The sequence below is a fragment of the Gracilinanus agilis genome, chromosome 6 (genome assembly GCF_016433145.1).
Source record: "Gracilinanus agilis isolate LMUSP501 chromosome 6, AgileGrace, whole genome shotgun sequence".
NCBI classification, from domain to species: Eukaryota; Metazoa; Chordata; class Mammalia; order Didelphimorphia; family Didelphidae; genus Gracilinanus; species Gracilinanus agilis.
The window spans coordinates 143456209-143470257 of NC_058135.1; positions in this window are offsets into that span (position 1 = coordinate 143456209).

The following is a 14049-nucleotide window of genomic DNA, read 5'->3' on the forward strand; positions in this document are numbered from 1 at the left end:
ATACACTTAAGTATTTTTTAATATTGGGGGAAAGAAGAAAGAAATAGAGAATATAATCCTGCTCAGAAATAAAAGAATGAAAATAAAAGACATCATGAAAATGAGAATGTATATAACTTACTGTACTTTTTCAAATGCCTAAAGAACTAAAATCAAACCTAGTTGAGAAAAAAAATAAAAAGGTAGATGCTGCCTTTGAAGTAAGCAAGTAAGACTTTGAAGCAGTGGATTGTAGTGTTAAAAATGCTACTGGACTTAAAATCAGTCAATAAATGGGTTTACATTCTATCCTCATCATTTACTAGCTAAATAAGCATAAGGAAGTTGTTTAACATATAAAGTATTATAAAAAATTAAATATTAGAAAGCAATTTCTGAGCTCTAAATGATGTTTATTATAGAAGCTGTAGATTACAAATGCCTAGGCCAAAGATATACCCAATATTTACTAAGAAACTAATATTTGAATACCCAAACTTTTATAGTCTAAGCTAGTGATAGGCATAGTTTTTGAAGAGGGGTCCAAAAGAAAGGAAATACTCATCTGTCAGTCTATTTCTATGTCTCTTAAGTGAGACATAGTAAAGGGGGTCAGACAATTGGTTTGAAAGTGATTATAGAGGACCCTTAGCTGGCAGTGGCTATTGCTGGAACTGATTGGCAAACCTATTCCCCATGGACTGTTCTGGGTTGCAATTGCTGTGTGGAAAGGAATACTGGGGACTCTGTCACAAGGGTATATTTCCAACGCTAAGAGAGTGCTAGCACTTGTGGGTACAGTAGACCAGAAGCACTTAACTGGGTAAAAACCAGAGTGTAGACAAGGAGGGCAGTGACCATACCTCTCCTTACATCACACTACTTTGGAAGCACCAAAAACTTGCAGATGCAAAGAACTTGCTCTGAAAATAGTTGCACAAAAAAACCTAAAGCTTGAGATAGTCATTTTCCACCTCAGGGGAGCAGAGTCCAACTTAAATATAAAATTCAAATTCAAGAAATAGGCTGGAAAAAAAGGAGGAGGAAGAGGAAAATTATAAGAGAATTATAACACATTATAAGAGAATTAGCAGGGAGAGCTAAGTGGCTGAGTGGATTGAAAGGCTTGAATAGAGACCATAGGTCTTTGGTTCAAATCTGGCTTTAGAAACACAAATTTACACATAAATATATAGTTACACAATATATCCATGTACATAGATGCACAAATACACACATACAATGCATATATACATTAATGATTATATGGTGCTTGTGGCATATCTATTTTAGAGTCATAATTCCATTATCCACACTTTAGTTTTAATGATGGTTACATGCCATTTTCAAATTTGATAACCATGCCACATATTCTTCCTTTCTTTAAATCATTGCCACATATAAATATATATACATATACATGTATATATATTTCATATTCATGTAAAATAGGTACATGGTATATTATATATGTAATGCATATACAATATATATTGTTTGACATTACATGTGTAAGTATAATATGTAAAATACACATGTGTATAGATAATTTTTTCCATTGCCTCCAGTGGATTTCTTCAGTCATCCATGCTCATCTTAGAGGCAATATTTTGGATAAAGGAATAGATAACACATTAATTACACTTAAACATTACATGTAGCCATCAGTAAATAACACATTATATGACACTGGTCTCAGATGTTAACTGTCTGTGAAGAAAAGATCTATTCCTAAAATGTACAGCAGTGCAATATGGCAGCCTTCAATATTAATGTTATTGCAGATAAGATAAAAAAATAACACTGAATAAGACACATTTTGAAGGAGATATCTGCTACCCAGAAAACTAACCTCTGAGACTAATGAAACAGGACTATAAGGTTGTATAAACAGAAACTCTGAAACTGAGTTTTAATCCTCAGACACAAGATGAGTATGGCTGGTTTTCTATTGAAAGAAGTCTCCATTATCTGATGAAACTAACTTAAAAGAAAAATAATTCCCATAGGACCCTAAGAATTGCACACTTTTTCCAGCACCAATTTCCATTATGCTAAGTAATGTCCATGACATTTACTGTAATGTAAGTCTTTCAAAAAAGTTTTTAAAAACCCAAGTCAGATGCCAAAAAAACTGAATCTACTCTTAGTTCAGGTCGTCTTCCTTGGTATATAAATAAATTCCTATTCCTTTCAGTCTGGCTCCTCACTTCTTGAGCATAAGTTTTATAGACCTTCTGGTGGATAAAATTTTCCCTGGTATCTCATGGTACACAGGTTAGGAAATTCCCACAGCAGTATCTTAGGTTGTATTGAGAAACCTTGTGTCCAGAGCAATGGAGGAACTAGTCCCACTATACTCTGACATTTAAATTATACCTGAAGGATTATGTCTGGTTCTGAACTAACAATCAGGCTTTTGGGGAAGAAAACAGACAAACAAACAAACAAGCATGAATACACTAGGGAGCATTCAGGACAGGATACCTGCAAAGATTAAGAACCTCAAAATAATGTAATAAAGAGAATAAAAATCAGAATATTTAACTTAAAAAGTTGAGGTTTAGATAGAATACATTGTCTATAATCAGTGGATTCTTCCTCTCTGCAAATCTTCACACAGGACTGGATGACAACTTTTTGGGTATGGTGAAGATAGGATTCATCTTCAGGTCCAGGTTGAACCAAATGACTTCTAAAATATCTTCCGATGCTAATAGTTTGCAGTTCTTTAACTTTATTAGTTCTGGAAAACCCTAAATAGATTAAAATTTACTGATCCTATTTCCTTTTTGATTAATCAGTTTGATTAGCTTCTGGCACTCTGATAAGTACTTTTTATGGAGGGTTTTTTCAGTTATTAGATTATTAATTTTGTTATGAGAAGAATGTGACTGTTGAGTTTGCTGAATCTTCAGAAAAGATTTCCAAAGAGGTCCCCAGTGATTTTCAAGGTGCCAAACATCTCACCTTGACAAATCTAGTTTTTCATTTCACTAATGCCTTTAGAAAATGATATTTCCATATTAAGTGATCCGTAAGGAAGGCTAGGGAACTTTCAGTAATAAATCAGACAAGTGAGAGTAAAATGCATTTGGGTTGTGTCTCTAGAGTTTGTCAGTGACATGGCTTTATAGGCAATTAGGTCTAAGAAAGTTGTTAGAATGTTAACTGATTGACACAGTGGGATTCAACAGAACATAGGAATATTCGTAGGTTATCAATTTTTCAAGTGCCTATATATTTCAACAGTTTTGATGTCTCAAACTGTCCCCACTCAGAGACCTTTCTGCTCTTTCAAATAAAGAAAAAAACATTTTTTCTTTAAATATTCTTTCTAGAATAACATCTATAAATTATTACGCTTTGGATTTTAATATAAAATATAAAGCTCTAGTTGTAATACTACCATATGTAATTATATGCTGGTAAATCTTTAACAACCAGGTCTTTAGGGAAAAATGTGTGCCTGACACACTTTTAAGTTAAATCTTTATTAATATTTCATCTATTACTGTTTAGTCTAGACTGGTGATTCCCAAAATGGGCGCTACCACTCCCTGGTGGATGCTGCAATGATCCAGGAGAGCAGTGATGGCCACAGGTGAATTTATCTTGCCTATTAATTGCTATTAAAATTTAAAAAAAATTAATTTCCAGGGGGCTAAGTAATATTTTTTCTGGAAAGGGAGTGGTAGGCCAAAAAAGTTTGGGAACCACTGGTCTAGACAACAAACAAATGACTAATCCAAGTCCTGGTGTATAGTATCAGCAAATTTCTGAACTTTAGATATTTATATGGAAAATTAAAAATCAGTTATTTATCCAGACTGAATTTCCTTCAACATATACCTGGCTATGTGTTAATTTGAATACAGAACTTTTCATGAACATTCTATGAATGGTTGAAAAAAAGAGAAGAAAATTGGCTTGGGAGTCAGGAAATTTGGATTCTAATCATACCTTAGTCACTTACTAGTTATCACTTCAGGGAAATCCTTGGCTTTACAATTTGGTTAGCTCCTGGAACTCTGATAAGTACTTTCAATGGATTTTTTTTTCGGTTAATAGCTAAGACCTACATGCAAAGTTTTAGATAGGCTGCAATCAGAGACCAATTGGTTGAACACTGAGCTCAGTTTATGGATTCAGTTTTCTAAATAGACTAGTATATTTTGTTTTCTTTTGTTGTACTTCTGTACCATCTTATAAATTCCATAAAAATAGAATTTAAAGCTAGATGAGATCACATAAATCAAATATCAATCAATAAACATTTATTAAGCAACTACTATGTGTCAGGTGCTATGCTAAGTCTGGGAACACAAAAAAGCTTCAAAAGATAGCCCCTATCCTTGAGATACTTATAATCCAATTAAGGAGGTAGTACATAAATATATAAAAACAATCTATAAACATGATGAATAAAAAATAATTAACAGAATAAGAAACTGGAATTAAGAAGGATTGGTAGGGGTTTTTGGTAGATTGTGAGATTTTGTTTGACTTAAAAAGAAATCAGGAAGCCAATAATCAAACCAGGTGAGAGAGAATGTTCCAGGTATGAAGAAAATCAGAAAAATGCCTGGAGCTGAGAGATGGAGTATATTATTTGTAAAATATTCAGGAGTCCAGTGTGAGTGAGTAAAATATGAAAAAAAGGAAAAGTAGAAGGAGGTAGGTTATTAAGTGCTTTAGGTGTCACAGTATTATATCATTATTATGCCATTACTATCTCCCTTTAAAAATAATGAGAAGTCACCAGAGTTTACTAAGTAAGGGGATAACAAGGGACCTGGGCTTTATGAAAATAACTGTTAGGGGCTGAGTAGAAATGATGGTTTGGAGTGGAGAGTGAAGTAGGAGAGGCAGACCCACTAGGAGGCTTTTGAAATAATTCAGTTCTGAAGACGTCTATACTATAGTGTTGATAGAGTTAGAGGAGAGAAGGGGAGTTGATTGTATGAGCAGTTACAAAATTAAAATCGACACTTCTTGGCAACAGATTGGATATGGGAGTGTTGGTGAGAGGTAGTGAAGAATCCATGCTGATTTTTAGATTTCAGGTCTGAGATTGAGGGAGGGAGTGTTATTTCTCCCTATAGTAATAGAGAAGGTAGGAGTAAGGAGGTATCAATGAAAGAAAGTAAGTTCTATTTCAGACATATTGAGTTTCAGATAATGACCATCTGATTCAAGATTTGGAAATGCTGTTGGCAATGCTACTAGTTCACTTATTTATTTTTACAGATGATAAAACTTGACTAAAGGGAGATCTGCAAAGTGAAAGAAGTGGTAAGTAACAGTGCTAGAAACTGGATCCCATTTTTAACTCTAGTTCATAAATAGGGCTAGTTGAGAAGATATAGATCAATTAATGCATTTCCAACCCAGCTACTTAACAAAAAGAATGAGCAATTTCCATTAGAGTAGCATCTTCTTTCTGTAGGGAGGTCAACATATTTCATACCTAGGTACTCTGTGTAATTTCAACTAAAGAACAAAATAAAGAGAACTTTTGTTACTCTTTGCTTATTATTAAGGGTCAGGGTGTCCTGGGCCTTGGCTTAAGGGAGCAACTGAATTAGATATAAAAGCCTTGTGTAGCTACATCAGGCCACATTTAAATTGGGACCAAGAGAGTCACTCATTGCTCTAAGATAATCTAATTGCTGTAAGCAGTGTCCAATATAGTTATGATTCGGGTTAAACTAAATTCTACTCCTTAGATAAAAATGGACAATTTTGGTCATGGTATTCACTCTGATAGGTTTTTGGATTTCCCATTTTTAATTGCAGCTTTAGGGAATTATTCTCTCTGAAAAGGAAGAGTGACCTAGTTGCAGGTCATTATCTACTCAGGCTTTGTCCATAGAAGCTAAGTAGGTAGTTGAAGTACATTTTCCCTCAGGGCTCAGAAAACCGCCTTGTGTACCACCAGCATGTCTCAAGAATTCCCATAGGTTTCACAAGATCCCATTGTCAAACTTGAGAGTTAAGCAACAGAAAAACCCAATTAGAAAGAACAATTCAATTCGCTTCCAAAAAACAAGCATTAATGAAGTTCCTAAGATGTGCCAGACAATGTTCTAGATTCCAAGGAATAAAAGAAATAAACAAAAAATAACCCTTGTCACCAAGGAACTTACTATACTTAATACTTAATATTTTAAAATACTTAATATTTTAAAAAAGGTATACAAATAAAATAATAGCCAATGTACATATATTGTTTTATGATTTATAAAAATAGTTTAAATGGAATGTTATTTGACTTGATCCTCAAACTGATAATGTGCTATTTTTTCACATTTTAAACATAAAGCAAATGAGTTTGAGAAAAACTAAGTATAGACCCAGGGACAAATGGTTATATTTGATAATAAGGATAATAAAGGTCTGAAGCAAGATTCACATTCAGTTCCAAATCCATCACATAATTTTCTAATCCACATAGTTGACATCTACCCATATTCAAGTCCTTAAATGGTTCTGTGATGGTACTGATTTAAAAATTTTCCAAAGACATAGATTACAATGCATCCAGGCTTTTCAACACTCTCTAACTTAGTGTAATTTCTCAACAGTTTGAAAAGTCACCAAAAATGCTAAGACTTAAATTTATTTTCTCCTTACATTGTGAGGGTCCCATTGCAATACGCCAATCAGCTATTTTTCATCTCTAACTCTCACCATGTTACCTTCCCTTCTTCACTTTTTGTCACACAATTCTTCATTGACATCCCTTATAGTTATTCCTCTTTATGCTTTCTTATTGGTTACATGTTATAGACTTCTAATAAACATTATGTGCTTTTCCATTTTCCCTCTGTATGGTACTCAATTTTAATTGTTTGGAAGCTGTCATATTCTAGGTCTTACTTCCATACAGCAATACTAATAAATGTTTATATTTAAAAATATATGCATTGGGATGCCTTGGGAAGCCTGAGATCAATAAACATTATTTGAAAATATTGGAACTCAATTCAGCTCTCTCTTCTCCTCATTTTTAATTCTAGACTCAATTCATTGTCAATTTCTTTTCCTGTTACTGATATGCACTGTGATCTGTAGGGTATTCATTCAGATGCAAGTTGAAATCTATGCAAGAGATATTCTTTAGTCATTTATTTTTTTTTCTTCCTGTGTGGATTAAGAGACCAAATTCTTTGAATAATTACAGGTCAATAGCCAGAGGCTATGTGATGTTTGGGAATTAATATTATTAACATAATAAAAGATATAAATAAAAACACAAGACTATATCTTCCATCATTCATCAAATCTTTTTTAATGCCTACTATATGCTAAATCTGGTGAAGTTTATTGGGTTAAGCTCTAAAGATGCAAGGAAACACACACACATACATTCCTGTACTCAAATAACTCACAGTTTATTGGAAATGATATGAAAATAATAATGTAGAAATAGAATACATAAAGGATAAATTTGAGATAATCAATAAAGGAAATTAAGGAGGTGTTGGAAAGATTTCTTGCAGAGGAGAGAACATTTAAGACTTGAAGGAAATCAGAGAAGCAAGTAAATGGAAGTGAGGAGGGAAGGGATTCTAGATATGAGGAATAGGAAGTAAAAATAGATGGGGAATAGCACAAATGATAATCTTATGAAATCAGAGAACAGTGGATTGGAAAAAGGAATGTAAGCCATAAAAGTACTGGTAAGGGGATAGCTAGGTGACTCGGTGAATTGAGAGCCAGGCCTAGAGATGAGAGGTCCTGGGTTCAAAACAAAGACACTTCCTACATGTCCCTGTAACTCTTGTACCTCTTGTAACTCTTCTACCTTGGAATCGATACCTAGTATTGATTCTAAGATGGCAAATGAGGTTTTTGTTTTGTTTTTTGTTTGTTTGTTTGTTTTGACAGTAAACAAAATATATTTTATTTTAAAATAACATAAAAATTGTTGAAATTTTTCAATACATGCAACATACAATGGTGTTTTTGAAACAAAGATTGTTAATCACTACTTTTAAACATGTCTTTAAAGAATGCACTTAGCTGCTTTGACTCACTTAATGTTTTTTTTTTAAGAATATTGGTAAGGAAAGAAGAAGTCAGATTATGGAAGGCTGTAAAAATCAAATAGAATATTTTATCTTTGATCTTGAAGGCAACAGAGAATCATGTAGATTTACTGAAAGGGAACTGGTAAGAGAGAGGTGGCATGATCAGCTTTGTGATTTCAGAAGATTTGTTTGAAAATTGAGTTAAGAATGGACTGAGTAGAGAAAGGTTTGAGGTAGGGAAAATGTTCAGCTTGCTATTGCATGGAGTGAGTTAATGAGACTTGTATCAGGATAATGGCAGTGTCAGAGAAGACAAGAGGATTAAAAAAAAAAGCCTTCCATAAAAAATACTAAGGTTTAAATATCAGAACATGGCAACAAAGGGAATATGAGAGGTGAAGAAGTCAAGTATAGGCATTCTTTTATCAACTTGAAATTTTTGCTTAGCTCCTCTAACATAATAAAGAATATTTTTAGAAAACATATATTTCCTTGCTTTGCTTACTGCCATATCCTTATTGTAAGAGTGACATCGAACAATATGATTTTGTTGTCATATCTTTCAAGGAATCCTTAATGATTTTGCTATATATGTAACACTTAACTACATTGCTATATCCCAAATTGTAACCAGAAAAGGTAGGTTGAGTCCACATGGGACTGCTGATTACTATTTCTCTAGTTCTAATCCAAAGTGTCCTCCAGCAATTATCAAACAGTTGATTCAATTTTTATCAGGTGCACTTAAAAGTCTGTGGGTAATGTGGGCTCAAACCAAAAACTTGTGACCAGAAGGCAAGCTCCCAACTCTTGGTTAATTCCTGTGTGGTTTAGTTCTGTGCCAGGCTTAAAGGTTCAGTATCCCTATAGAGTACTGAAGCTTCTTTTCCTCAGGATTTCAGATTCTTTCTGCTTTTGTAACCAAAATATCTACTCTGGGGACAATGCTTCTGATTCCACTGGGCAATGCTTCAGCAATGAAAACTGAAGATATTCCAACATTTTGAAATTAACAATGTATTCAAAATGCAAATAAGGGATGTAGTTGAACAATTCAGTCTCCAATGATGTCTCCTCTAGGGTAATCTCTATGTCCACCACCCAGCTATCTTCTTCTCTAATGATAAAACTTACATGATGACTTATTGTTTTTCCCCTGCAATAATACCACAAGCTATGATTGATTCTTTTCTTTTTTATAATTAAAAATACAAATTTTTATATTTGTTTTCTCACATTTTGTAATCTATATTCTTACTCTCACTCCCTCCCAAATCTCTCATGTCCACAAAAAGTCAGTTAATTTGATATAGATTTTTCATATATTTTCATATAATACATATGTCCATTTCTGTCATGTTCTGAAAGTAGATACATTTTACCTGCACTAGAGAAAAAATGGAGGAAATTAAGTAAAAAATGATATGTATTAATCATCATTAAGATTCTATCTATCCCAAATATGGAGGTGTATATTCTTTTTTTTTTTTTTTTTTGGTCAGGTGTCCCTTGTAAGTTGTTCTGTATCCTTGCTTTTTGTTGATAACAATTGTCATTAAAAGTCAATCATCATATATTACTGTTGTTACTATGTACAACATCCTCCTAATTCTGCTCACTTCATACATTGCTTCATATAAGTATTTACAGGTTTTTTGTGATCATTTGTTTATCATCTCTTATGGTATAATAATATTGCATTATAAACATAAACCATAACTTGGTCCCCAGTTGATAGACATCTCTGTAAGGAATTAAAATTAAGGATTTGACTAAATATGTGAGAATTCTAAGATAGTACTTTGGTCTTTGATTTAAAAATATTATACCTCAAGTCAAATTGACTTTCAATAGCTTTATTTACAAAGAAGTGGAAAGAGTGAAAGTAGAGAAATGTAAAAAAGTCTAGCTAAGTAAGAAGTAAGTAAGTAAGTAAGAAGTCTAGCTTTATCACCCTAAATGTTGCGCTAGTCCCAGGCTCAAACCATTCAGAGCTTGTTAAGAACCCCTCAGCAGGATGACTCCATGGTAAATTGATCAAGGGTTCAACCCACTTGGCCTCCTTCAAGAAAGGGAGATTTTTCTGGAACAAATCTCTCCAGAATCCAGGAAAAGAGGGTCTGCTTCTCACTCACCCAAGTCAAATCTCCAAAGGAGAAGATCCAGAAGCAGTCTTACCAGAAGCAGTCCATTAGCCAAAGTCCCAGGTTGAAGTCCCAATTCATAGCTCCAAGCCACAGTCCCAGTACAAGATCCATCAAGCCCAGATTCAGGCCAAAGACCTCCAGGACAGGAAGTTCAAGACTCTTTATAGTCCTTTTTCCGTGTCACTTCCTGTCCCGTCATCCTCTTAATGGGAGTCAATTGCAGTCTTTAAATTTGTTTAACACTGTCCAGTGTGGACAGTCACCTCTGGGTTTTCACTCACTTTTAGTAAGTGGCTTGCAAACCTCCCCTACTTAGTGTTAAGTAGTGATGTTTTCAGTTTTTGTTGATTAATTTAAAATAGGCAAGGGGAGAGTTAATCCTATTTTCACATTTCTTTAGGTTCTAGTTATTTGCCACCACAAAAAGATCTGCTATAAACATTTTTGAACAGGTAGGTTCTTTTCCCTTATCTTTAATTTCTTTGGGATACAGACTGTCTTGTTAAGGGAATTTGTCTTGTTAAGAGACCAAGTTCAGCAAGAACACTTTGGCACCACAGTTTTCAGTAAGAATTATTTATTAATTGTAAAATATGCAGTGAAATATTTAATTTACAGCAACAATAAAATATACAACTAAGAAGTACAAAAGTGAAAGTAATTAGAGCATATATAAGCCAAGAATTCATCACCAAATCGGGGAGACACCAACTCCTGGTTTCACAAGGCTGGGGTCCCTGCACAGCCATTCAGAGTCCCAACTGGGAGGGTCCCGGGCAGAGCATCCTCTCCATGAGTGAGACTCCAGAAGGCTAAGGGCTTCATAAGGATCTTTATGGAGGTTGTGGACAACAGTGGCTTTTAGCCAGTATGCTTGCATAACTTGGCTAATCTTGGCAAGGAATGGGGTGTGTGGGATTAAAGCCAAAGATGTTGGACTAAACAATTTTGCATCCAAGAATTTTTCTTTTAATTAGTTATAATTTTGCCTTTTTCTCTTTTAATAATCATAACCTGCTTTTCTTTTTTATCAAAATAATCAATTGTTAACCTATTTATCAAAAAGACTGCTCTTATTTATTATTATGAGAATTTTATTACTTCAGCTTCATTAATCTCTCCTTTGATTTTTCAGGATTTCTAATTTGGTGTTTAATTGGGAGATTTATTTTTTTCTATTTTTTTTAGTCACATTACCAATTGGCCTGCTCTTTCTCTGTTTTATAAACATTTAGAGATGTAAATTGTCCACTGAGTACTGCACTGACTTCATCCAAAACATTTTGATATGTTGTCTTCTCTTTGTCATTCTTTTTAATGACTTTGTTGATTGATTTTATGATTTGTTCTTTGCTCCACTCATTCTTTAAAATAAGCTTATTCCAATTATTTTTAGTCTATTTTTCCAGTCCTTTTTTCAATGTAATTTTTGAAGTCTTATGGTCTAAAAATGATTAATTTAATATTTTTTCTCTTCATTTGGTTGTGAATATTTTATGTCTTATTATATTTTATGTCTTATTATATCTTATTTTTGTGAAGGTGCCATGAACTGTAGAGGAAAGAAAAAAGGATATTCCTTCCTATTCTCATTCAATTTTCTCTAGTGGTCTATCAAGTCTAACTTTTCTAAAATTCTGTTTAGCTACTTAATTTTTTTTCTTGTTTATTTTTTTTTGTTTGATTTATCTAATACTGACAGAGTAAGGTTAATGTTCCATAATATAGTTTGTTGTCTATTTCCTCTTATAACTCATGTAGTTTCTCCTTTAGATATTTACATGGTATGACATTTCATGCATATATATTTAGTACTGATGTGGTTTCATTTTCTATGGTTCTTTTTATCAATATGTAATTTCCTTCTTTATCTGTTTTAACTTGGTCAGTTTTCATACTTTCTTTGTCTGAGATCATAATTGCTATCACTACTTTTTAAACTTTACCTGAAGCATAGTAGGTTTTACTTTGGCCCTTTATCTTTACTATCTGTATGTCTCCTTGCCTAAATTATTTTCTTATACATGGTATGTAGTGGGAATCCGACTTTTAATCCACTCTGCTATGCTCTTCATTTTTATGAGTGAATTCATCTCATTCACAGTTCTAATTACTGTGTGTTTCCCTCATTCTCATTTTCCCCCTCTTCATCCTTCTCTTTTTCTCCTTTTCTCATTTCCCTGTTCGCAAATGTTTTTACTTATGTTATGCTTCTTCCCAAATTCCCCCTCCCTTTTGTTTGTCTTTCCTTTTACCCTTCTCTTCTTACTTCCCTATTGGCTTAAAAAAGTTTCTTTACTTAAATGAATGTCTATATTATTTCCACTTTTTGCTAATTTCATTAAGATTCAAGCATTGCCATCTACACCTAATCTTCCCTTCCACTGTATTAATTATTAAATGCCTTCTCAGAAGATAAAATTTGCCCTTGACTACCTCTTCTTTTTTCTCTTTTCACAGTGTAGTCCTCTTTCTTATTCATTGATTTTTTGAATATCATTCCATCATATTCAATTTTATTCCCTACTCTCTATCTCTATATGGCCTATTTATTGTTCTAACAGAGTTAAAATTCTTAACTATCTTTTATACACTAAGTATCCTTTAGGTTTATTAATTCTTTCTGTATTAAATAAAAATAAATCATCTCACATATCACTTTTTATTAGTAATGCAATCAAATTATTCTCATTGTTTCCCTTGTTTATTTTAATTATGTTAAGTATTTTATGCATTCTTTTATCATAGAAATTTTCCCATGCAGGGGTGATTCCTTTACCCTTAAAATATCTTTTTTTGTTTATTTTCCATTTTATCATTCTTTTGAATGTCAAATTTAATCATCAAATTTCTTTTTTAGGTTTGGCCATTTCAAAAATTCTTGGATTTCCTCTCTTTCATTACATATTCACTTCTTCACTTTGAGTTATTATTGAGTATTATGCTCAGTTTTTCTGGGTAGGGGATTTCTGCTTTTAAGCCTTGTGAAATACCATATTATGTGTTTTTGGATCCTTTTATGAAGAAGCTTTTAGGGCCTATATAATTCTATGTGTGGTTTGATCATTCTTGGCGTGTTTTTGTTATTATTATTGTTTTGTATATACTTTTATTATTTTCTCCTTGATTTTTGAAATTCAGCTATAATAGTCCTGGGATTTTAAAATTTGGGATTTCTTTCAAGATGTGATTGGAGGATTCTTTCAATTTTTATTTCTTTGTCATGTACAAGCACAAGTTTGCCCCTGATAATTTATTTCAATATGGTATGCAGGTTATTTTTTATCATGATTTTCATGGAATTCATTGCTATGTAGATTATCTCTCTTGGATCTATTTTCCATTTCAATTGTTTTTGCAATGAGATATTTCAATTTTCCTCTTTAAAAAAATCTTTTATTGTTTTCTGCTATCTCATGAAGTCATTAGCTTCCATTGTCCCATTCTAATTTTAGAGAATCATTTTCTTCATTAAGATTTTGTACTTCCTCACCTATGGAGTTATTTTCCTGTTTGAGGTTTTATATTTACATTTTTTAGGAAACTGTTTTCTTCTGTATGTTTTTGTTCTAAACTTAATTTTTTTCTAATTTTTCTTCAGAGTTTCTTATTATTTGCTTTTCTATTCTTTATGGAGGTCTTCCAAGGATTTATTTTGTTTTTGACATGGTTTTATATTTTTCTTTGAAGTTTTACATTTTCACTTTTGTATTGATGTCCTTCTTTGACTTTCTATTTTGTTGAAATATTTTGCTAGGGTTAGGCTGTTTCTCTGTCTTTTGTTCATTTGGGGATTATTTTCCCTTTTATTTTTTTCTCTATGCTGAAGCTTAGTGTCATTCCTGGAGGGGAGAGAGAACTAAGCTATGCTTGTACTATTCCTGAGA